General features: G+C 44.8%; 1 long non-coding RNA gene across 1 annotated transcript; it reads right to left on the bottom strand.

The window, feature by feature from the left end:
• Positions 1-15,792: 15,792 nt before the first annotated feature.
• LOC120993514 lies at positions 15,793-21,235 on the bottom strand. Its single transcript, XR_005777287.1, has 3 exons — positions 21,085-21,235; positions 19,898-20,008; positions 15,793-15,949 (listed from the first exon to the last, which is right to left on the bottom strand). It is a non-coding gene; the product is annotated as an uncharacterized LOC120993514 (long non-coding RNA).
• Between the last annotated feature and the right edge of the window lie 1,686 nt (positions 21,236-22,921).

Below are 22,921 nucleotides of genomic sequence, written 5' to 3'. Positions count from 1 at the left end.
ATTACTTCAAGCATCTTGTCTCATTTTATACCCTAACGATGTGGAAACTGATAGCAGCCTTCATGTATGTTTCTTTCTTCCCTTTTTTTTTTACCACTGGGCTTTCCAGTTTACATAATTTTCAATATCCAAGTCAGCGGTAGGTGAAGGAGTCATCATATTGAAGACTTTGAAATGTTACTCACATGATGGTGACGTATTCCACGCATAATTTCCCACTTATTTATATTTTTATCTTGGTCTTCTACACCACTTTATTTCAGTCTGATGTGGTACAGCACATTGGCCCATTTTCATTCATATATTGTTTAAATTGTCAGTATAAACTTTATTGAACATGCTGTGATATAACATTTATTTATTTATTTTATGCACTTATATAGGGCTACTATATTCCGCAGCGCTTTACAGACATTAGCATCAAACTGTCCACAATGGGGCTCACAATCTAAGTTGGAGATGAGTACATTAAAGAATAACTGTTGTTTCAGTACAACTATTATAAGAAACGTTGTAACATATATTATCAAAGAAAGGTGCTTTCTTCTCATTGAGGCTCCTCTCCTGCTCCCCCCCCCCCCCTTTACTAACACTCAATTCAATGTTCAGAGGTCTATGCAGAGTTGATGGGTTGCTGGAGACAGGCAGAGGCAGACAGACTAAGGGTCCATTCAGAGGTCTGTTAGTGTTTTGCGGTCCGCATATTGCGGATCCGCAAAACACGGATACCGGCCGAGTGCGTTTCGCATTTTGAGGACTGCACATGGCCGGCCCTATGACAGAAATAGGACATGGTCTATTTTTTTTGCGGGGCCGTTAAACGGAACTATAGATGTGGACAGAAATTAATGGGTCCGCACTCGTTCCTCAAAATTGCGGAACGGATGCGGACCCAGAACTATGGATGTGTGAATGGACCCTAAGAGACTGCAGCTTGTTTGTAAGCGATTTAATGTCTTATCTAACTCCTGGATTCACATCTTAACAACTTAGTTATGCTGTGTAATGTCCTCAATTATTGCTGTTGCTTCTGACGGTGTGAGCTCGGGAGCAGGATCCCCTGTTTATCTATTTCCTGTGTTCCTGTGTCCAGGCAGACATGAAAAGAGCTAAGCTCAAGGCATTAGCTGAAAAAAAAACTGAGAATTACAGACAGAGGGGAAAACTGCTAAGGCTACTTTCACACATATGCTAAAGCAATCAGGCTGTTCCAGCAAAGAAACCCATTATAGTCTATGGGCTCCTGGAACAGCCTGCTGGATTGTTTTAGCATTATTGTGAAACAAGCCTAAAATTTGCAAGATATAAGTGATATAATCCAGAAACTTTACAAAATGCACTTTACAAAATACCATTGCCTTCTACAAAATTTGTCTAGAATAGTGGGAGGTAGACTGGGAGGTAAACTTCACTGGTGAAGGTCCCCCAGTGGCTGATAAGTTGTAGCTGGGGGAGGCAGTTTTGTCTGAAGTGACCTTATGCTGCACAGATTTTTCATTGTAGCAGTCTCTGCTTTACCAACTGTTACATTATTTCAGGAGACAAATAAAAGATAAATTCAACAATATGTTTAATTTTCAAAAGGACTTTGACCACTGATGAGGCTCAAGATCATCATGTTCTGGCTGGAAGAAAATGTCTAAGAATACTAATACATTGTAGCAGACCATCAGGACAAGAGAGATATTTCTGCTACTGTTATGTGCGTAGACCATATATATAATGGCTGAAAATTCTCTTTGGGAAAGTACAGCTAGGGCTACATGGAAACTACGGGTATGTGACTTCTGTGCAAGGGTACAGCAACACAACTGAGTCACACAATTTGTGCAGCTTCATGCTTTGGAAATGTTTGCTTGCCCTAAAGTTGCAGCTGACTGCAGCACAACAATCATGTCTCTTTCATTTTAATGAGGGATACATGTGATTTACCAGTACAATGAAAAAAAATATGGGAAAATAAGACACAAAGCCAAGTTACATGAAAGTTGTACCATTTGTGACAGGTAACGTGGAATCACAAAATCAAAATTCTCGAGTAGAACTAAACTTTAGGCCTCTTGCACACGAACGTGTGAGCCCCGTGGTCGTGCTGCGGCCCGCAAAATGCGGGCAGCAATGCACAAGCACATTCCGTGGGGCAGCGGATCGCAGACCCATTTATTTTAATGGGTCCGCGATCCGGCCATTCCGCAAAAAGATAGGACATGTTCTATCTTTTTGCGGAACGGAAGTATGGGACGAAACCCCACGGAAGCACTCAGTAGTGCTTCCGTAGCGTTCCGTTCCGTGCTTCCGTTCCGCACCATTCCGCATCTTCGGATTTGCAGACCCATTGAAGTGAATAGGTCTGCATTCGTGGTGCGGAATGCCCACGAAACGGCACCCGTGTATTGCGGATCCGCAAATGCAATCTGCAATACGGCAACAGGGCGCACACGTTAGTGTGCAAGAGGCAATCTGTATTGGTTTTCAGCCTCCAGACGTAAATAAGGATGTTCCCTTTCACTGACAGAGATCTTGAAAATGATAAGACACAGATATGGGGCATATTAGAACATTTCAGAACCTTAATTATATAGAGATTACCACTTTAAACAGCAAATTATGAGATCATCTTTTTCTGTTTAGTTTCCTTGTTTCTCTGACATCTTATTGATAAAATAGAAAAAATTACAGTGTTAAACATTCCCTATGTATCATACCACATTTTGGAATTAGAGAATTGTGACAGCTCCTCGAAAATATGGACTGTTCAAACTTATTGGCCCAGATTTACTAAAGTATTTTCTCCAAAAGTCTGGCTAAAAAAGTGGCACAAAATGGTGCAAATTGGTACACTTTTAAACATCAAGGGTTTCTACACTTTTTTTCCGACATGCTAGGAAAAGGGGGGCTTAGTGGAAAGCGAGCTGGGCTTCATGGGCAATAGGCAAGCCTAAGATGCACCATTTTGAACCAAAATTTTGCCACAATTCAGGCATAAAAATCTGTCACAAAGTAAGCCAACCAATAGTTAGTATAGAGTCAGAGCAAAGTGTCTATCCCTGCACCAAATTTATCATCCAGCCTGAGCCCCTGTGATAAATCTAGTGCAGATCTATACAGCTTGAAGAAGAAAAAATCCAGCATGTGGTGTCTCCATGTAAAATCCAGTGTTTAATTAAGTCCACATTAAAAGCAGCATATCATGAGTAAAAGACTGCAGGAAAGTGTAATGACCCAGAGTGCCATTACCACACTTTTGCACCTTGTTGTTACCTCCTATGAGCTGAGAGCTGAGAGTGTGTCATCCGATACATTTGTATCATGTCATTCTCACTGTGTATATTTATTCCTATGTAGATGTAATGTTAACATGTAATGTGCCTTCACCAGCAGGTGGCAGCAAATCTGTGTAGAGATAGTTTCTCTGGAGAGGAACTTTTAGTTCCATTCCAGCCCTCTTTAGAGAGGGAGGAGTTTAGTTAGTGAAAAGTCATTCTAGCCTACCCCTTCCTGGGGAAAGGTTCTGTGTTGGCCAGCAGAGCACTGCTTACTCTGCTAGGCCCACAGGCCCTGCCTGTGAAGTGTTACATCATTGCTTGTCCCCTCCTGGGCTTGCATTGCCTTCATCCAAGCTGAAGCTAGAGCTTGAGGTACTCAAAGCAAGGACAAGAAGTTCCTAGGATTGCAGATAAAGATAAAGTAAAAGACAGACTACAGACCACTAAGCTAAATTCCATCAGAAAAGGAAAAGTTCCTATTTACTCCAGCCAGAATAGCAGAGCTGAGAAAGCTACCGCATAATAGAGCTGAGATTGTTGCAGAAGTGTTTGCCTGCCAGAGTTAAGCCAATACCTGCTGATGACCAAGATAAAGTCTGGAAACCGTTTGGATTACCGTTTATGCTAAGTAAAGCTGTGTTCAACGTTACTACAAGTCTGGACTCAATTATTCCTTCATCATCCAAGTTAATCACCCCCTTTGTTTAAAGAATATGAGAACCGCACTCTATTCGTTCAGCGTTTAGGTGCCAGTCAAGGGCTATGGATAGCCAATAAATATAGAAGTAAATTTGAGGCACACAATTTTTCCGATTTGCAAAATTGGGGCATTTATTCATTAGCATATAATGCTGTCATCCATAGGCCCAATCTTTTTCAGATTACACACATATTGGCAGAAACCGTACATTTCGGTCGCGCAGGACATTCATCTGCGGTTTTATCTACGATACAATAATGGACATGAGCTGGATAGTAGCATATATAGCAATATAATTAAGTACATATAATGATATTTAAAAAAATATATATCATTATATGTACTTAATTCTATTGCTATATATGCTACTATCTAGCTCATGTCCATTATTGTATCGTAGATAAAACCGCAGATGAAGGTCCTGCGCGACCGAAACGTACGGTTTCTGCCAATATGTGTGTAATCTGAAAAAGATTGGACCTAGGGATGACAGCATTATATGCTAATGAATAAATGCCCCAATCACCCCCTTTGCACTTGCTTCGGACTACACCAAGTCTGGGATCCAAGGATATCCAGGTAGTAGCACCGTGATATGTGCATTACAACATCTACAGAGACATTGTAGGCCACCAACACTACCATCTACAAAGGGGACTCCAGGTCCTTGTTGCTTAACTGCAACTGGCGTCACGTTTACTTGCTCTATAAGAGGGACATATTTCGTAGAAACCTCCTAAGGGGCAAGGTATACCCTAGACGCTGGGAATAGCCCGCTGCAAAAGGTCTAAGCAAACTTCTTAAGGTTTAAGAACTGTTAGTTCTTAAAGTGTAACTGTGATTCATTTTTTTTATTTTGTAATGTATAGGGGCAGTGATGCTGACCATGTTTGCAATATACTTTAATTACTGAAATCGTATTTCTATGTCTTATTTGCCCTAGTGCAGTGCAGTTATATGTTTTCAAGCATTTTTTGGCTTGTATTAGTGGGGGAAAAGGGCTTATTAGCCGTTGTGTGATAAAGTGAGAAAATTACAGCCCTTTTTGTTGTGTATTAGTGGCAAAAAATATATATTATTTGCCGTTCAGTGGTGCAGTTATATGTTTTAAAGTCCTTTTTGGCATGTATTAGTGACAAGAATATATATATTATGTGCCGTTCAGCGGTGCAGTTATATGTTCTAAAGCCCTTTTTGGCAGGTATTAGTGGCATAAAAAAAAGAATTTGACGTTGTGTGGTGAAGTGAGAAAATTACAGCCCTTTTTGGCGTGTATTAGTGGCAAAAAATATATATATATTTGCCGTTCAGCGGTGCAGTTACATGTTCTAAAGCCCTTTTTGGCGTGTATTAGTGGCAATAAAATATATATTTGCCGTTCAGCGGTTCAGTTTTATGTTCTAAAGCCTTTTTTTGCCATGTATTAGTGGGAAAAAAAGGGCTTATCAGCCGTTGTGTTGTGAAGTGAGAAAATTACTTGATCTAACAGTATGTCAGACAGAGAAGTGCCAGGCCCTGCACAGGGGAGTGGCAGAGGCCTAAATGTTTCTGGCGCAGGCACAGGTCGCAGCAGAGTAAGGGGGTGTGGCAGCAGGAGTCGCAGCGAGAGACCTGAGCTCCCAGTGTCATCTAGCGGCCATGTCTTGACCAGCAACCCAGCGGTTCTTGAATGGTTGACTCGGTCATCCACTTTGTCCCAAGTGACATCAGGCACCCCCAGCCAGGAGTCGGTGGGTTCATCAGACACAACCCTTAGTTGGCATGGCCCGGGAGCAGGCCCTGTGCCTTTACCTGTCCTCAACCTGCCTCTGTCCTTTGCTGTTCCCTCAGCCACAGAACTCTTGTATGCTGTGGGCTCAGCTCCACTGTACAGTGAGGACAAGCTGCTAGAGGACAGTCAGCAGCTACTGCCCAACCAAGATCTGGAGGAGACATCCGCTGCTTCCTCCGCTAGGTGGGCAAGTAGTGATGAGGATGAGTGGTGCAGGAGCTTGTGATGCGAACGGTCAAGCTCCTGACCCAGAGACAGTTGAGGAGGACATCAGTGACGTGCAGACACTTCTTGATTATGATGAAGCTGATCACACTTGGGATCCAGGTGCAGAAGGGGCTTCATCCTCATCAGAAGAAGGTGGCAGCTGAGCCAGCTGCATGGTAGCATGGCTGGGAGTCAGCAAAGTGGCAGCAGTGGGAGGTCGGGAGCCAAACGTGCCCAGGGTAGACCACCCGCTTCACAGTTGCCTACCTGCCCGGAAAGTAGTGGTGCAGGGGTTCACGGAAGCAGTGGCGGTAGCAGTCAGTCAGAGTGTTAGGGGTAAAATCACCTACTCGGCGGTGTGGCAGTTCTTTGTTAAGCCGCCGGAGGAGGTGAACATGGTCATTTGTAGAATCTGTGGGCAGAAAGTAAAGAGTGGCCAAGGTGCCAATGTTGGCACCACGGCCCTGCTTTAACATATGCAGCGTCACCATAAAGTGGCCTGGGAGAACCGTGGCTGCGATGTGGTGGTTCAGCCTGCCGCAGCAAACGCTGCATCACCCAGTGGCATGAACACGATTTCAGGCAGTCAAGGCTCCACCACCTCAGCCGAAGGGAGCTGTCTGTCCTTTCCCTCATCTGCTGGTCCTGATGCTCCTCCTCCTACTCCTCGTCAGTCATTCCGTCAGCAATCGATCACCAAAGCGATTGCCAAGAGACAACCGTATGCGTGCACTCATCCAAAGGCGCAGAAGCTGAATGTGCTCCTGGCCAAGTTGCTGGTGCTGCAGTCCCTCCCTTTCCAAGTGGTGGACTCTGCACCTTTCAGAGAACTGATGGCCTGTGCCAAGCCGAGGTGGAGAGTCCCAAGCCGTCATTTCTTTGCCAAAAAGGCAGTACCAGCCCTGCACACGTATGTAGAACAGAAGGTGGGCCAGTCTGCCAAAGTGTATGGAAGCGCCGATGTGTGGAGCTGTAACTACGTTTCGACCATCTCTGGTATTTCTCAAGCAATGAAATCACACAGTATAATGAAAACTTTGCATGCACTTCAGCCACTCCTACACCACAAAGCACACCCTCTTTGAGCTGCATAACGGCATCCTCCAATATAGGCTGATATGCGATGTTTCCACCCATTTCTTGATGATCCAAGCGGACAGGAGTACTCCCCTGTGTAACTTCGATGTCATTCAGTAGAAGCTCATACGTGACACCTGCCATTTGCTCAGGCCCTTTGAGGAGGCCACGTTATTTGTCAGTCGCCAGGACTACGGGATGAACAACTGTGTAGAATGAAATGGCCGGCACTGCTCCTGGTTGTTCGGCGGTGCACGTGTCAGCGGGCAGGCATCCCAGTGATACAGCTGTAAAGGAAGGACCGGCACTCCCACTTGATTTTTTAAATGCAGAATTTAATTTCAATCACATTAATTCATAGTGACGCGTTTCAGCACTCAAATGTGCTTTTATCAGACTATGCAATTAAATTCTGCATTTAAAAAATCAAGCGCGAGTGCCGGTCCTTCCTTTACAGCTACGGGATGAACAACGTCATTCCACTGCTTCATGTCCTGGAACAGATCCTGGTAAATCTGGCTGGTCAGGGGACTGGAGACGTGGCGCATAGATCTCATGGCCACATGAGACTTGTGGGGGCTGAACTGGAGGAGGACATTGGAGCACAAGCAATGTGTAGTGAAATGGGTGCTGGGTGTACACAGGTGACAGGAGAGGAGGAACAGGAGCAGCCAGAGGAGCTACATGGTGATGAGGAAGACGAGGCAGAGGACCCAGACACACCGGGGCAGTATGGAGAGGAGATAGAGGCAGGGAGTCCCTCTGAGTCACTTGTACAAATGGCCCGATGCATGCTCACTTGCTTGCGAATTGTTACCATTCGGCAGAGGGATGACTTCTGGCTCTCCCCTCACTACCGGTCCAAAATGGGGGCCTTTTTTACACCCGCTGAGAGGGAGGACAAACTGAACTACTATAGAGACATCCTATGTAGTCAGTTGGCCGCTGCCTATCTGCGCCACCATCCATCCTCTCGCAGGTCTGATCGGGGGGCCCTCTGTGCTCATGTTCCTCTGCCATGGCTGCTGTGGCAGGGTGGGGGGTAGGAGCAGTTCCAGCTCCATCAACAGCAATTTGAGTCTAGAGTTGCTGATGAGCAGCTTTCTTTACCCGCCTAGTAAAGAAACTACTCACCAGCAGCAGTAAGAACTGGAGCAGGACCTAAACCAGCAGGTGGTGGCATACTTGGACAGCACCCTGTCACTCCACATTGAAGATCCGCTGGACTACTAGGCAGCCAAACTAGATTTGTGGCCGCAACTGGCAGAGTTGTCCTGCCCGGCCAATAGTGCGGCAGGGGCCATAGTTACCCCAAGAAGAACTCACCTGTCCACCCAAAATTTGGAGAGACTGACCTTTGTCAAGATGACTCAGGCGTGGATCAGTCAGGATTTACACCCACCAATGCCTGATGCATCAGACTAGATCATCCATGGTGCCACACCAACACTTTGACAAAAGAGACCGGTTTCTTCTGGCTACCTGCCTCAGCTACTATTCTGATGCTGCCACCTGCCTGATGCCAAACATCTGATGCCAAGTGCTCCTTCATTCACCCACCATCTTCAGCTGGTACTGGCATTGGCACCCACCTCCCCACTCTGTCACTGGGTCACTCTGTGGTCTCCTGATGCTGCTGCCACCTCCACACTATGTCACCTTGCCACTCTGTGGTCTCCTGATGCTGCTGCCACCTCCACACTATTTCATCTTGCCACTCTGTGGCCTCTTGATGATGCTGCTGCCACCTCCACACTGTCATTGTGCCACCCTGTGGCCTCCTCCTGATGATGCTGCCACCTCCAGACTCTGTCATTGGGCCACTCTGTGGTCTCCTCATGATGCTGCTGCTACCTCCACACTGTCATTGTGCCACCCTGTGGCTACCTACTGATGCTGCTCCTGCCGCCACCTCCACACTGTCATTGTGCCATTCTGTGGCCTCCTCCTGATGCTTCTCTGTCATTGGGCCACATTTGGTCTCCTCATGCTGCTTCCAACTCACCAGAATGTCATACGGCCACTCTGTGGACTTCTCATGCTGTTCCCACCCTCCCCACTTCATGACTGGGCCACTATTTTGCCTTTCAGCCTGGCTGACATCATTTACTTGACCCTTCTTCTGATCTGTTAGAATGAAGAAAAAAACGAGACACACAATGGACCCTGTCTATGTAACATCTGTAAGGCCTGCATGACATGTTCCCTATTTTGCATCAGAATTGGCTTATGATTTGGTAGCCAAAAGCAGGAGTGGGTACAAAACACAGAAGACATGCAAATATTCCATTCACATGTCATCTCTGTTTTGGTTCCACTCCTTTTTTTTGGGCTTTAGCGATACTGATGGATTACTGACCAAATGCTGACTGAGGGAAGGCGGATGCTCCATGGACAGGATTCGTGTTTTTGGGGGTTATTGTTCTGACGAATCAAAGGAAGGGCAAAATAATCAGTGACGTCAACACCAACTTACTGCTGACACCCTCTCTACTCTGTCGGGGGGCTCTACTTGTATAAGCGTTTAATAGAACAGGTTCTGTAGACATCTATGTGGAATCAGCTGTGGACGGTGTAAAAGGAATGCGCTGCTTCTTGATGCACACACTTGAGTTCACAATTGAGTTATTTGGTCAGTTTTGGCCCCGTAACTGCCCAAATAAGTGAAGTATGCAGTGACTCTAAGCGACGCCTGTCACCTGCGTGTTATACTGACTCACAGTATTGTTTCACTACCACAGCAGACTCTCTATGCGTGTTACTGCAAGGCACAGTGTTCTACACCACTATAAAGGCTCTCTGCAGCCAGGAAAGCATTTTTTTTAAAAACGTGATTAGCCGCGAATAAATTCTGATCAAACCGAATTTTTTCGAAAAATTTGGCGAACGGGCCAAATCAAGTTTTTGCTAAATTCGCTCATCTCTATCTAATAACACAGCGTGATTAAAGGTCTAGGGTTCATTGGTAATTCACGCAGAAAGAAAAATAGCTGGGTGTATTTTACATAACATTCTTCCCCATTCTCCCTCCTAGGTTAATGGTAAATGTTCATTTATGTTCTCCAGGCTGTCTATACTGCACCCAGATTTAGCAGTGTATCACTTGCTTGTCCATATAGTGTAGTTTTCATAAAAGTTTATCAGGTGCAATCCTATCATTGATATTCATAAGTCTTCCATATTCATGACCAATGGACAGTTTTTTCCCTATGGACAGTAATCGGGAGAAAGCTGTCAATCAGGGCAGTGGGAGCAGCAACTCACGAATACTGAGAACTCCTGGCTCACATAGTGTTCAGCTCGTACTCTACCCAATGAACTGTGATTTTATGAAAACTTCCCCATTTTACCAAGTGGCAGAGAACTGAAGTCAGGACATCTGCCACTATGTTATGCTGCTGTCAGGGCAGAAAAAACTGGTGACAGATTCCCTTGAAGCTAAAATAAAAATGTAATAAAGCAATGAAGTGATCAGCTGGTAAACCGAGAGACAGTCACAACTTAGTAAATCATAGTCTGATCACGGCTACTTTAGTCATCCATTACTTCCTTTTGTTGTTTGGGATGTAAATACAGAAAATGAAACAAATGCATTCATATTATAATAAAATGATAAGATTTTTACTGTTTGCAGAAGCCGGAGATGAATTTGTCGGCAAAAGACTAAAAGGGGGACCAAACTGATACAGCAACGACCCATCAATACAATGATTCACTGTCATTACGCTCAACATAAATGAGTGTGATCCATAAAGGATCAATTTAAAAATAAAAAAGCAATCCCATTCATGACCTCCCGCTATGGGCCAGACCGGAGAGTCACTATGTATCATTACTGGAGGACCTGGTGTCTTTGTATTCCATTCACTTAAAATGACTTGGCTTTAAAAAGCCAGTCGCCATCTAAATTACTAAAAGGGGTCGTCATAGTAAGACAATTAAATTAATTGATGACAAATAACTTGAAAAAATGATATGTATTTAAACAATTCAAATGTACTGATTAGGATTTTCTTGCTTTTTGACCTGAGGCTAGCATTATTTTCTGTGTAATGTTGTAATCATTTAAAGTAAACTATGTTGCAAGTACATGGCTCCTAGATGACCGCATCCCTAGGTCATTACCCAGACAGCAATGGCAGCAAGTCCTGTTCTGTAACAAATTTACTGCAAATTACCACACTTATTGCTCCTAGCGGAGCACAAACATTACATGTGTGTAAATTCTGGTAAGTAAACTATGTTAAATTGCATAATGTGTAGTGTAGATGTCTGTAAGCATGCACTTTAAAGGGTTTCTGTCACCAGAAATACCTAAATTAAACTAGCTGACATTAGCGATGTGCTAATGTCAGCTGAACCTAACTAACCTATTCCTACTTTTATCTATGCCCTCGTTACTTCATAAATGTAACTTTTATAATATGCAAATTAGCCTCTAGGAGCAGGGGGGGGGGGGGTTGTTCCTGCTCCTAGAGGCTCCGTTCTCCCACCTCTGTCACCTCCCTCCAAGTCTTGACTGACAGGGCAAGGCAGCGATCGCATCCTCCTGCCGGCCCTGAGTGCATGGTAAATCTCGCGCCTGCGCCGTGCCGTTTAGTATTCGGCGCAGGCATAGTGAAGGAAGGACGCTCACTGGCGACTTCCTTACTGCACCTGTGTGCTGTCCGCATTTTTTGCAGACCCATTGAAATGAATGGGTCTGCATCCTATCCGCAAAAAAAACTGAACGGACACGGAAACAAAATACGTTCGTGTGCATGTAGCCTTACTGTAATGTACTGTAATGTTTTCAAAAAGTGTTGAGCGCGAATAGTCGAATAGTGAATTTTAATCTCAAATATCGGCACTTTGAGAATTCGCAAATATTTTGAATATAGTGCTATATATTTGTTTTTTAGAATATTCGTCATTTTTTCCAACTGAACACATGATTCCTCCCTGCTTAAGTTGCTTGTGGGCCAATGACTCATTGGCCCACAAGCAAGAAGCAGGGAGGAATCATGTGTTCAGATGGAAAAAATGACGAATATTCTAAAAAACGAATATATAGCACTATATTCAAAATATTTGCTATATATTCGTTTTTGACCCACGCCTGTATTTAGTGCGTAATATTCACATATTACACGATCATTACCTTGCCGATTTTCACGTAAAAAAAATAAAGAATGTAGAATATAACGAATATACGAATTTGCGAATATATGACGAATATTCTACAAAATATTTGCCAAATATCACGAATTCGAATATGACCCCTGCCGCTCATCACTATTTGCAAACAGTAAACACATGGGCAAAGTGGTCATGCATCCGCAAAATACGGATGACATACGGATATGTTCCGTATGCATTCTGTATTTTTTGCGGACCCATTGACTTGAATGGAGCCACGGACCGTGATTTGCGGACAATAATAGGACATGCACTACTTTTTTGCGGAACGGCCAAGCGGACATACGGAAACGAAATGCAAACAGAGTCATTTCCGTTGTTTTTACGGACCCATTGAAGTGAATGGTTCCGCATAGGGTCCGCAAAAAAAAACGGAATGAGCCCTTATGGAGTAACGGGGGCATGGATAAAACTAGGAATAGGCTAGTTAGGTTCAGCTGACATTAGCACATCGCTAATGTCAGCTAGTTTAATTTAGGTATTTCTGGTGACAGAAACCCTTTAATATGAGAGGTTCATCCTGACTCTCACATACCTCCCAACTTTTGAAAAGAAGGAAGAGGGACAGTATGTGCATCAAGCAAGTTTTTTCTGTGCTAGGCCATGCCTCTAACTCCGCCCAAAACATAACTAAAAACCTAAACCTACTCAGTCCCCTAAATGCCACACATAGTAATTATTCCCCCTTTATGCCACCACACAGTAGTTATGCCAGAATTGTGCCTCCTTCACTGTAGTTATGACAGATATGTGCCCCCTTACAGTAGCGATGCCCATATATGTGCCCCTCAGAGTAGCAATGCCCAGATATGTGCCCCTCACAGTAGCAATGCCCAGATATGTGCCCCTCACAGTAGCAATGCCCAGATATGTGCCCCTTACAGTAGCGATGTCCAGATATGTGCCCCTCACAGTAGTTATGCCAGCATTGTGCCTCCTTTACAGTAGTTATGCCCAGATATGTGCTCCCTTATAGTAGTTATGACAGATGTGTCCCCTCACAGTAATATGCCCAGATATGTGTCCCCTCACAGTAGTATGCCCAGCTGTGCCCATCACAGTAATATGTCCAGCTGTGCCCCCTCACAGTAATATGCCCAGTTGTACTACCTCACAGTAGTATTCCCAGTTGTGCCCCCTCACAGTAATATGCCCAGTTTTGCCCCTCACAGTAATATGCCCAGATGTGCCCCCTCACAGTAAAGTAATATGCCCAGCTGTGCCCTCTTCACAGGCAGTAAAAAAATAACAAATAAACTCCACATACTCACCTTATTCCCCAGAAGCAGCAGGATGTACACTGGAACAAACGATTGGCAGGGATGCAGGGTGTCGAACTCCTCCACTATTAAATGTATGTGACCAATATTATGAACCAGGTGTTCAGGGCGTTGAAATTGGCCTTCCCAAGCCTTTCATTCTCAGCTTTTTCACAGATACCACAACGGTCCGGTTTATATCCAAACTTTATCCAATCTTCTGCATAAATTATAATACAATATTGAGATTCATATCACATATGTCCATAGATCATAGTATTAGAAAAGTCCATAAAAACACTAGATGTACAAAAATACCTTTAAAAACTAGGATACGGAGGGTATTCCTGAAGATTGGCCATCACTTAGTAAAAGATGGACAATCCCTTTAAAAAATGTTTTCTTAATTTACTTCACACTTCTTCAATATCTAAATGTGACTATGTCCTGTCTGTCTGGGGATCTCCACAGCGGCGTTCCTTGTAGGGGCCGGTTTTTGGTTTTCAGTTATATTAGTTTTTATGTTCACGAGAATAGCATGCAGAAAGATTTCACTTGGATGCACCTGCTCCTCTAATAAATATATGCATTTTCAACATCATATGCTCATGATCTCACCGTCAGATGGACATTGTGTCTCTTAGGATGGGTTCACACGGGCGTTGCGGGAAAATGCGCGATTTTTCTGCGCGAGTGCAAAGCGTTTTAATGCGTTTTGCACACGCGTGAGAAAAATCGTCATGTTTGGTACCCAGACCCAAACTTCTTCACAGAAGTTCGGGTTTGGGATCGGTGTTGTGTAGATTTTATTATTTTCCCTTATAACATGGTTATAAGGGAAAATAATAGCATTCTCAATAGATAATGCTAAGTAAATTAGGGATGGAGTGGGTTAAAAAAAAATAATAATAAAACTCACCTCATCCACTTGTCTACTCAGCCTGGCTCATCTTCTTTCAAGACCTGGGAGGAAAAGGACCTTTGGTGAAGTCACTGCACTCATCACATGGTCCATCACCATGGTGATGGACCATGTGATGATCGCAGTGACGTCACCAAAGGTTCTTTTTCTCCCAGGTCCTCAAAGAAGATAGAAAACGAGCCGGGCTGAGCGAACAAGTGGATGAGGTAAGTTAAATTATTATTATTTTATTTATTTTTTTAATCCCTAATTTACTTAGCATTCTGTATTAAGAATGCTATTATTTTCCCTTATAACCATGTTATAAGGGAAAATAATAAAGATCGGGTCCCCATCCCGATAGTCACCTAGCAACCGTGCGTGAAAATCGTAACGCATCCGCACTTGCTTGCGATTTTCACGCAGCCCCTATTCACTTCTATGGGGCCTGCGTTGAGTGAAAAACGCACAATGTAGAGCATGCTGCGATATTCACGCAACGCACAAGTGATACGTGAAAATCACCGCTAATGTACACAGCCCTATTGAAGTGAATGTGCCCGGAATCACCTCACGCATTGCACCCGCACGCTATTCTCGCCCATGTGAAAGGGGCCTTAGATGGACTGCCTTTTGTTGGGGGTGGGAGAATCTGTAATTTTGGGGATTGGCATTGACGTCTGTGTGCGGCTCCTTATGCATTTACTATATTATTTTCAATAAAAAGAGATTTATGGAAAAAATAATTCTAAAAATATGTTTAAAATAGGTTTTGTAAAATAAGTCATGAACCTGACAGCAAAGGTGCCTCCTTGCTAGTGACGCATATTTGCATTGATAGACATAGCCTTTGCTCATGATGTACCATGTTCTTCTGATTTCATATGGAAGCACATGTACTGTATGTCCATCACATTACCACAATTTAATCCACTGCAAGAACCAATAAAGGTTCCTACTGAATGACTGCAAGCAGAGATCTCAAGTTCCATGAGGGATTGATAAAAAATAAGTATATTGGAAATACTTGTTTCTTTTTACAACTCCCACAAAGTTGTATGCTCGATCAACACTTCATAGAAACTCCTGCTTATGTGGATGAACAGAAGACTCAGGACTCCTGGATTGTCCCAGTAATGGAACCGCAGTAATCTAACATTTTTCATCTATCCTGTGATTAGGTGTTACATGTTGATTGTGGAAAAGCACACAAAGGGAATGTGTCACCACCCCTGAGCCCGGAGAGGTGCAGTACTACATAAATAATACTGTTACTCCTGACTCTGGATCACTAAGCTGGATATTCACAAACCAGCACTGAAATACGGTACATTGAAAGGACTCATCCTGGAGTCTATCCATTATATGTGCATGCTCATGAGTCCTCGCAATGTATCCCAGTGCCAGATTGCAGGTGAGCATGGATATATAAATTAGTGATCCGGGGTCAGGGGCAGCAGTACTATTCATGCAGTGCTGTACTTCACATGGCTTGGAGGAGGTGTCAGACTCCCTTTAAGTTAGAAGTTACTGATAATCTGATAATCATAAGAATTTTTCACCTTTTCCAGAGACAGTCCAGTGAGGAAACTACAATGAAATGAGGAATCAACCTGAGCCACATGGTCTGTAGTCATTTTGGTGGGTTTATTAGGATATGATAGCCAAAAACACTGATTGATTCATGTAAGGCTGGGGTACTTTCCATTGTTCTGCTCAGTTATAGGAACAGAACAACAAAAATATCTGACACAAACGGATGTGACTACAATAGAGTCCATTCACTTTATATTCAGAAAGCAGTTTTTTTTTACCTGACAAGAAAAAAAAAGTCCTGACTTTTTTTGTTCGGTCTTTTTGATGGAATCTGCAATGGGGGTCCCGAACTGAGCTTTTAACGCACACCATGCCTGCTGCCGATGATAGGTGTGCGGGAACGAAAACTATCATTGGTGCCTTATTAAAGACTTCAATGCACCACTGTTCACTATATAAATATAGGCAAATTGATCCCTTTATAGACTTGTATCCGTATGCAAAGGTTGTTACCGCTTCTGTTGCACATATTTGGGATAGATGTGGACACAGGGATGGACTGGAAACTAAAAGTGGCCCCATGTTGTAGGGGGGGACCAAACTGACAGAAGGAGGGGCAACACAAGTCGGCAGAGCCAACACATGTAGGCAGGCACAACCGAAGTAGGCGGGGACAGCAGTACTATAGTGCAGAACAAAATACCGCCCTGAGGACGGCAATACAGTTGAATTCAGGAGGGCATCTGCAGCCGCTGGCCAGGTGCCTATGTGCCTGATACTCCGACATTAATTAATGCTTAGAGCATCGAATGTTTATGTACCTGGCTGGCAGGCATGAGGAGGCCTCAGGTGGCCCCCTGGACATTGGCTACTGGGCCATCCTCCAGGTTTTTATTGACCTCCATGAAAAGCAAATATTCGGCTGGATATTTGAGATTTGAGTGTCCAGCCACAGCCTTAGGCCTCTTGCACACGACTGTGTGTCCCCATGGCCGTATTGTGGACCGCATACGGCGGGTCCGCAATACATGGGGCACTGGCCGTGTGCATTCCGCATCACGGATGCGGACCCTTTCACATGAATGGGTCTGCAAATCCGGAGATGCGATGCGGAACGGAACGGAAGCACTACGGAGTTCTATCTTTTTGCGGAACGGAGGGATCACGGATCCCTTTCAAGTGAATGGGTCTGAGATCCACTTGCGGCTGGCCCACGGTCGCTGCCCGTGCATTGCGGACCGCAATTTGCGGTCTGCAGCAAGAGCCCGGCCATCACACATTAGTGTGTAAGAGGCCTTATTGAGCTACCATGGAGCAGACATCCAGGAAATTCTCCATTAAGGTCTATGATATTATCAGGGCCGGCCTTAGGTGTTCAGGCGCCCTGTGCGAGCTAACTTTGTGGCCCCCCCCCCCCTTACCCCTGTTTTTTTGGGACCCATAATGCTGTTACACGATATCTGAATCTATGGGACTCCTGTGGATATACCATAAAAGTTTCATCTGCAGTCCTATGTAACACCAAAAATAACACATAGCTCTCTGAATACAGATAACACAGTGATGGCTCTCTGATTTCCAAAAATGTAGTAGTGTTGTTACCTCCGGTCCTATGTAAAACCACAGATAACACTAGTGCTGATAATGTGGTAGTGTTACCTGCAGTCCTATGTAAAACCACAGATAACACTAGTGCTGAAAATTGTGGTAGTGTTACCTGCAGTCCTATGTAAAACCACAGATAACACTAGTGTAGATCATGTGGAAGTGTTACCTTCGTCCTTGGTGTGCCTCCCTGTGTCTATCGCACGGACTCCATGCTGGTGCTGCCTCCTCTTCCATCTTCTTCTTGCCCCGCACAGAACGTTCTGAACTTCTGATGCAGCTGCGTCAAGACATAGGAACACTGTGGGCATGGTGATACACACAGGGAGAGACACACACGCACACACACAGGGACGGACAGTCACACACACACACAGGGACGGACACACACACAGGGATGGACAGTCACACACACAGGGACGGACAGTCACACACACACACACACACACACAGGGACGGACACACACACACACAGGGACGGACAGTCACACACACAGGGATGGACAGTCACACACACAGGGACGGACACACACACACACACAGGGACGGACAGTCACACACACAGGGACGGACAGTCACACACACAGGGACAGACAGTCACACACACAGGGACAGACAGTCACACACACAGGGACAGACAGTCACACACACAGGGACAGACAGTCACACACACAGGGACAGACACACACACACACAGGGACGGACAGTCACACAGGGACGGACAGTCACACACACACAGGAACGGACACACACACATACATACAATAAATATGATCACCACACGGCTCCTGCCTGTCTGCTTTGGTAAAGTATGGCATAGCTGGGCTATGCCAGGCTTTAGCAGAGTGGGCACAGGACAGAGGACACAGGGCACAATATGTATGCGAGCACAGCAGAGCGAGTGCAGGGCAAGGGCCCGCATACACATCGCCCCTTCTGCCTGTCATACCACCCCCCCACCGGGCATTTTTGGGGGCATTAGGGGTTGGATGATGGAGTGTGCACATAACCACCAATCATATCCCCCCCTCCTAAAGGTAACTGATGTGCTGGGGGGAGGGGAATATGATTGGCGGCACACTCAACATCAGCAGCGAGGAGTTAAAGTCCAACCCTTAATGGCCCCTGATGTAGTAGCAGGAAAGCACACACTGTCCCCCGTCCTCTATGAGCCCCCCCCCCCCCCCCCCAATGGCACATTTCTCCCCTCCATGGGCCAGTGGCAGCAGCAGCACATCTCTCCTTCTGCCCCCCCCCCCCCCCATTTCTCCCACTCCATCATAGGCCAGTGGCAGATGGGATTGGGATCCATCCAGTTGTTATCTTTGTACTACTAAATACCTGTAAGGCTGTAACTTCTGTTGGAACTTGGCTCAGCCTCAGGCTGTGTCGTGGGCCTTCCCTGGCAGAGAATGAGTCTGCTGTGGCTGCTGGCTGGCGCTCGCGGGCTCTCTCCTTCTTCTCTCTGGGGCCCTGGGGGCGGAGCTCAGTGGCAACGTCAAAAGCGAAGGAAGACGTGCCTGTGCGGCAGCTGCGGCACGCTCCAGCAGCCACTGGTCTGCTCTCTTAAAGAGACAGGCAGGCCAGGCAGCAGAGCGGAGCTCAAAGCGGCCACCAGCCCCGCCCCCTCCTCACTATTTCCAATAGTCCGTGCACTTTCAGCGCTGTTAGTTAGCCGGCGGCCGCAACAAAATGGTAAGTATACTTAGTTTGCGGCGGGCTGTCGGCCGCCCGGCGCCCCTGTTGCTATGGCGCCCTGTGCGGCCGCACAGCGCGCACACCCCAAAGGCCGGCCCTGGATATTATGGAGGGTAGTGATCCCTGGCTGCATAGATCAGACAGCAACTGCTCTGTGATTGATTTGTTTTTGAATCTTTCCAAAAATACCCCTTAGGCCTCATGCACACGACCGTATTTTGTTTCAGTGCCCGATCCGTTTTTTTTTGCGGATAGGATGCGGACCCATTCATTTCAATGGATCCGCAAAAAACGCGGACAGCACACCGTGTGTTGTCTGCATCAGTATGTCCGTTCCGTTGCGCCGCAAAAAAAATAGTGCATGTCCTATTTTTTTCTAGTTTGCGGACAAGGATAGGCATTATTACAATGGATCCGCAAAAAAAACGGATCCGCAAAAAAAAAACGATGCCATACGGGACGTCATCCGTTTTTTTTTGCGGATCCGCAATTTGCGGACCGCAAAACACATACGGTCGTGTGCATGTAGCCTTAAATAGTAAGACCAGAATTATGTTTTTGAGAAGCCAGTGAACTACTCATGGCCTGAAAATAGGAATAGACAAAAAGGAACCACTGCGTGGTTTTCTTGAATGATTCACAGCATTACAACATAAGGTAATGAGAGAATTGTGAAATTGTAAAAAATTCTCTCTTCACACTTCAGTCAGTAAGAGACTATACACTCGCATTTGGGTGGCAGAGATTCTGTCTTCTGTTCTGGAGGTTGAAGAGGTCAATTCCTGTCATTATGATAAATCCCCACTAAAGCTGGAGAGGCAGCAAATAAAAAATTAATAAAAATAGTATTAATGCTCTCTAGGCAGCCATTAAGTACATTAAATATCAACTCTGCAAAATTCATTGACACCAAAAAGTGTTGTATAAGGCTGGATTTACACAAGCGAGTGTCACGCTCCGGACTCGCAACGCAGCACTGGCAGGAGTCGCATAGCATTATATTGATTTATGATGTTATGTAACCCTTACAGTTCTGGAATGTATTGGACAACATTGACAGCATAATGCCAGTGTTATCCAATACATTCCAGACCTCTAAGGGTTACATAGCATCATAAATCAATATAATAAAGTAATAACTGGAATGGGGCAACTACAGTACCCTGAAAGATTATCAAAATTAGGGTTATTCACTTAAGAAAAAAGACGACTGAGGGGAGATCTAATTACTATGTATAAATATATCAGGGGTCAGTACAGAGATCTATCCCATCATCTATTTATCCCCAGGACTGTGATTGTGATGAGGGGACATCCTCTGCGTTTGGAGGAAAGAAGGTTTGTACACAAACATAGAAAAGGATTCTTTACGGTAAGAGCGGTGAAACTATGGAACTCTCTGCCTGAGGAGGTGGTGATGGTGAGTACAATAAAGGAATTCAAGAGGGGCCTGGATGTGTTTCTGGAGGGTAAGAATATTACAGGCTAAGGCTACTAGAGAGGGGTCGTTGATCCAGGGAGTTATTCTGATTGGAGTCGGGAAGGAATTTTTTATTCCCCTAAAGTGGGGAATTGGCTACTACCTCACAGTTTTTTTTTTCCCTTCCTCTGGATCAACTTGCAGGATGACAGGCCGAACTGGATGGACAAATGTCTTTTTTCGGCCTTATGTACTATGTTACTATGTTACTAATGCTATGTGAACCTGACCGTGCTGGAAGTTCAAGACGGGAGCTGCACTGCGAATCCAGAGCGTTACACTCGCTCGTGTGAAACCAGCCTAACACTCGACAATTTCTCCCACAAAAGGTCAAGAACAACTGATCAAAAGAAATGAATCCTTTAAAATCCATCAACACACATAAAAAACTATTGTTGGTACCCACGTTCCATCTCCAGAAGCCTGTATCTTTACTGAAATATGGCAGGGATGTAGCGACAGTGTCTCCCTCTTCCCAGGAGAGTCCTTGGGACGGCTTTATCTCGTACACTTCAGTGGCTGATAAGTACTGCAATACCCTCCTGGATTTTTATCTTTTATGGCTGTAATAAAATAAAAATTGAACTGGATTTGTCCTAATATTTCAAAAAAAATGAATTGGATAATGAATGTTCATGAAACTGACAGACACTTTATATACTTTCTATCTCTCCCTCAAAGCTGCTATATAACAGATAAATAACTTTCATCACACTGAGTTTAAAATGCACCATATAACGCAAAAGGGATAGATGCAGTACTATATTTATTCACTAGGCTCATACATATAGCATACAGTCAGGTCCATAAATATTGGGACATCGACACAATTCTAACATTTTTGGCTCTATACACCACCACAATGGATTTGAAATGAAACGAACAAGATGTGCTTTAACTGCAGAGTGTCAGCTTTAATTTGAGGGTATTTACATCCAAATCAGGTGAACGGTGTAGGAATTACAACAGTTTGCATATGTGCCTCCCACTTGTTAAAGAACCAAAAGTAATGGGACAATTGGCTTCTCAGCTGTTCCATGGCCAGGTGTGTGTTATTCCCTCATTATCCCAATTACAATGAGCAGATAAAAGGTCCCGAGTTAATTTCAAGTGTGCTATTTGCATTTGGAGTCTGTTGCTGTCAACTCTCAAGATGAGATCCAAAGAGCTGTCACTATCAGTGAAGCAAGCCATCATTAGGCTGAAAAAACAAAACAAACCCATCAGAGAGATAGCAAAAACATTAGGCGCGGCCAAAACAACTGTTTGGAACATTCTTAAAAAGAATGAACGCACCGGTGAGCTCAGCAACACCAAAAGACCCGGAAGACCACAGAAAACAACTGTGGTGGATGACCGAAGAATTCTTTCCCTGGTGCAGAAAACACCCTTCACAACAGTTGGCCAGATCAAAAGCACTCTCCAGGAGGTAGGTGTATGTGTGTCAAAAATCAAGAGACTTCACCAGAGTGAATACAGAGGGTTCACCACAAGATGTAAACCATTGGTGAGCCTCAAAAACAGGAAGGCCAGATTAGAGTTTGCCAAACGACATCTAAAAAAGCCTTCACAGTTCTGGAACAACATCCTATGGACCAGGGGCGGACACAGACAGCAGAGGGCCCCTGTGCAAAGAATGTACCTGGGCCACTACGCTCCGGCCATCTGATCCAGCTGAAAATGCAAGGAATCGGCTGGACACAAACCGCAGCATGCGGTCCCGATGATTCTCTGCATTTTTGCCAGATTGTGGCCGGATCTCTGCCGTACCCCATTATAGTCAATGGGGCTGGCGGGCATTCTGTCTGCATCCAGCAGTGCAGGATCCAGTGAATTCCAGCAGGCTGTTCTCTGCTGGAACAGCCTACCAGAATCACTAATACAGATGTGAAACTAGCCCAATACAGGTCCACATACCTCGTACATCCAGTGATGTCTCCTTTGATGTAGATGTTCTCTGTCCTCATCTTTTCCTTTCAGACCAGACCGCCATGATGATTTTTCAGCCATCTCTTCTCTCTGCAGAGTTTGAAAGACAGACATCTTAGTTTCCTACTTTTCCATCATCCTCCCACATTCTGAACATCCCATCCTGCCACCCCCAATACTGTGCCCACTGTGCTCCCTATACAGGTTACACACAGATAGTTCCCCTTCAATAATTATTGGCACACAGTGTCCTAAAAAATAACTGTGCCTAGAAAACAGTGTCCCTGACACTAATAGTGTGAACATAATGTTCC

The sequence above is a fragment of the Bufo bufo genome, chromosome 3 (genome assembly GCF_905171765.1).
Source record: "Bufo bufo chromosome 3, aBufBuf1.1, whole genome shotgun sequence".
Classification (NCBI taxonomy): domain Eukaryota; kingdom Metazoa; phylum Chordata; class Amphibia; order Anura; family Bufonidae; genus Bufo; species Bufo bufo.
The sequence above is the reverse complement of the archived record's forward strand: the minus strand, read 5'-3'. Positions and strand labels throughout refer to the sequence as shown.